Source organism: Talpa occidentalis, unplaced genomic scaffold (assembly GCF_014898055.3).
Source record: "Talpa occidentalis isolate TD23 unplaced genomic scaffold, MPIMG_talOcc4v2.1 talOcc4.15, whole genome shotgun sequence".
In the NCBI taxonomy this organism is placed as follows: Eukaryota; Metazoa; Chordata; class Mammalia; order Eulipotyphla; family Talpidae; genus Talpa; species Talpa occidentalis.
In genome coordinates, this window is record NW_023601543.1 from 30,009,951 (window position 1) to 30,013,510 (window position 3,560).

Sequence of the window (3,560 nt, forward strand, 5' to 3'; positions counted from 1 at the left end):
TTTTTGCACCCAACACTAATGATAAAGGACTGATCACAAAAATCTGCAAAGAGCTGATGAGACTCAGCAACAACAAAGAAAAGAATCCAGTCAAAAAATGGGCAGAAGAGCTAAAAAGAAACTTCTCTGAAGAGGAAATGCAAATGGCCAACAGACATATGAAAAAATGTTCAACATCACTTGCAATCAGGGAAATGCAAATCAAAACTACCATGAGATACCTTCTCACACCAGTGAGAATGGCACATATTAAAAAAACTAGCAACAACAAATGTTGGCGAGGATGTGGAGAAAAAGGAACTCTTCTGCACTGTTGGTGGGAGTGCAAACTGGTCCAACCACTATGGAGAGCTGTGTGGAGATTTCTGGACCTACTAAACATAGAGCTTCCATATGATCCAGCAATTCCACTCCTAGGTATTTACCCAAAGGACACAGAAACATCAATTCCAAAGAGCACCTGCACCCCTATGTTTATAGCAGCACTGTTTACAATAGCTAAGCTTTGGAAACAACCCAAATGCCCAAAAGTAGATGACTGGATCAAGAAGATGTGGTACATATATACCATGGAATATTACTCAGCATTCAAAAAAGATAAACACATGCAATTTGCAGCAACATGGATGGCGCTGGAAGGGATCATGCTCAGCGAAATAAGCCAAAAAGAAAAAGAAAAATACCGGATGGTCTCACTCATAGCAGGAATCTAGAAAACTTAAATAAGGGACCAGGAAAATGAATATAAGAAAGTGAAAATCAAAATCAACAAAAAACTATGAACCAGAGACACTTTTTGGGGGGTTTGGGGCGGGAGGGGAAGAATTGGGGTCAGAATGGGGCGTTTGCAATTGTATGGGGGAATATAAAAATAAAATTTAAGATTAAAAAAAAAAATTAACCAGTAAGGGGCCTCCCTGGTGGCGTAAGGGATTAAGTGAAGCTATCTGCAGTCACTATCTGCAGCCACTGCAGCATGAAGCTGTCTGCAGCCACTGTAGCATGAGTTCAATTCCCAGCCAGGGAGCTACCCCCATGGCGCAGCAGAAAAAAAAAAATAAATAAATAAAAGAACATTTTTTTTTTTTTATAGAAGCATGCTTTTTTATTTTATTTTATTTTACTTGTTTGTTTGTTTTGTTTATACATGCACTGGGTACAGTCAGAAGCGCGGGAGGGTGAGAGAATTCACCAGAGCCAGAGCGGGGAGCAGAGCAGACAGAAGGACCGAAGTCCACTGCTGAGGGGAGCAGCGGGCGGCAGGAGAGGTCTGCGCGCCATGTGGGACCCTCCTGTGGTGGCCGGGGAGCAGCCGGGGATCGAACCGGCGCCGCAGAGGTCACGGGCAGCTTCGCAACCCAGCGCTCAACCGCTGCGCCACCGGGGAGGCCCCAAAACTTCAACTTTTATATATTTGTTTGTCAAATGAGCTGGTGCAAGTCCCAAACAACATTCTATTTAATGATTCTTAACCACTGTGGAAGATGGAGCAACCACAAAAGGTTGTTATTTGTGGCGCATATTAACAAAATTATTCCTAGGTGAAGCTTACTTGTCTTGGGATTCCCATGTACTCCTATACTTGTTGACCACCTAACTCCCACACCTATCCTCAGCATATTCCCAGCATTCCCCACATACCTGGTGCCTTCTTGAATTCCAGAATCTTTCATACTTTTTGCACTCTTATCAGAACTTACCCATTAATTGCCTCATAGTTGTGGGCTTCTGTATTCTCTGGTACCATTTGTTGCTTGAGCAAGTCACGTAACAGCTGGGACTCAGATTTCCCATAAGTAAAATAAATGAATTGTGAGAGATTAACTTGAAGGCCACATCCAGTTCCAAAATCGCATGAGCAGAGGAGGGAGAGGGGTCAAAATACGGTGGGGTGGGGAGGTGGGGGAGGAGAGCACAAGGGACTGTGGTGATGGCTCACAGTGGTGGGAGAACTACGGGGATGATACCTAAGGGGAGAAATCAAATAATGTCTAAATATTAACATAGACGTGAGAAGAAAAATAAATTTTAAAAATCACAAATACTAGTGGTATCTAGTAATTGTGCTTTACCTCCTAACAGAGAAGTTGGGTGGGATCATAAAGGCCAAAGTGTGGCCATTCTCTGGGTACATCATGATTTGACCCCGTTACAATTTTTTTTTTAAAGATGTATGTATTTATTTATTTATTTATACAAGCACTGGGTACAGCCAGAAGCGCCAGAGAGTGAGAGAATTCACCAGAGCCAGAGCGGGGAACAGAACAGGCAGACTGATGATATACTGCTGAGGGGAGCAGCGGGCAGCAGGAGAAGTCTGCGCGCCATGTGGGACCCTCTCCTGGTGGCCGGGGATCGAACTGGCACTGCAGAGGCTGCGGGCAGCTTCGCAACCCAGCGCTCAACCGCTGCGCCACCGGGGAGGCCCCTGGTTACAATTTTTTTTATAACACTTAAAATGATAGGCATTTCAGGGATTCCTCATGAATTTTGATTTCCTTCAAATCACACTGCGTAAGTGGGCACCTACTTCGTTTATGCCTTTAGTTGGTTTCCAGATAGCAAATACTCAGTCATTTCATAAGCAGAAAGAGATTTATATGTATTCTTTTGGATTTTCTACTCATTTAGTTACGTGGAGACTCTCTTAAGGAATAAACAAAATTTCTGAGCAGTTTCTTTAGCAAATTTTCCTTTTCTGTTGCTATCATCCTAGCCATACTTTCCCAGATAGTTCATTATAATCAACTCTTCCAAGATATTGTCTCACTCTAAAATTAATTGCATCTCAAAAATGCTACTCATAGATCAGATGGCTTCTTTAAGTAAAAAAAAAAAATATTCTCTCGAAACACAGTTCATCTAGTGAAATTATCAACAATCTTTGTAATCAGTTTTTGGGAATTTGAAATTTCTATGACAAGAAACCAACTTGATTTTACCCAGGTTAGCTAAGGAAAAAGACAAACTGTGTTGGATATTTTCTTTTGGCTTCTCTTTCTTTTAAAACAAAGAACAAAATGACAAATCCAAATTTGAGACATCTGGATGTTTCCCATCATGTGGCTTAAACATCTGCATTTTTTCACTTCTCATCCAGATGTTTTGGTCTTATGTAAACCTAGCTAAAGTGAAGGGGAATATCAAGCAATCATCTGGGGACTTTGATTAACATGGACAGCAAATCTGAATAATCCATGTTCTGAGAGTCCTGTTTTTTGTCTAGTTCAGAACACATTACTAATGAGGTCAAAGTTATTGTAGGTTTGTTCCTTGTATGGGCCAGTTAACTCTGATCTGTTCCATGACCACAAAATGCACCTCTAGCCTCAGCCAGCTGTCTGGAAAATGAGTGTCCTTGGTCTTCCAGGCAGTCACGTAAGAAACTGAAGAGCCAGTCTTTAACACTTGGAAAGTGATATAAAAATGCATTTACCATAGAGGTTGGGCAACAGTGCCATTTTGTACAAAAATAATAATTAGAATAGTAACCCTTACAGTAGGGCTTATTTTCTGTCAAGCACTGTTCTAAATATTTTACACACATTAATTCACAGTGT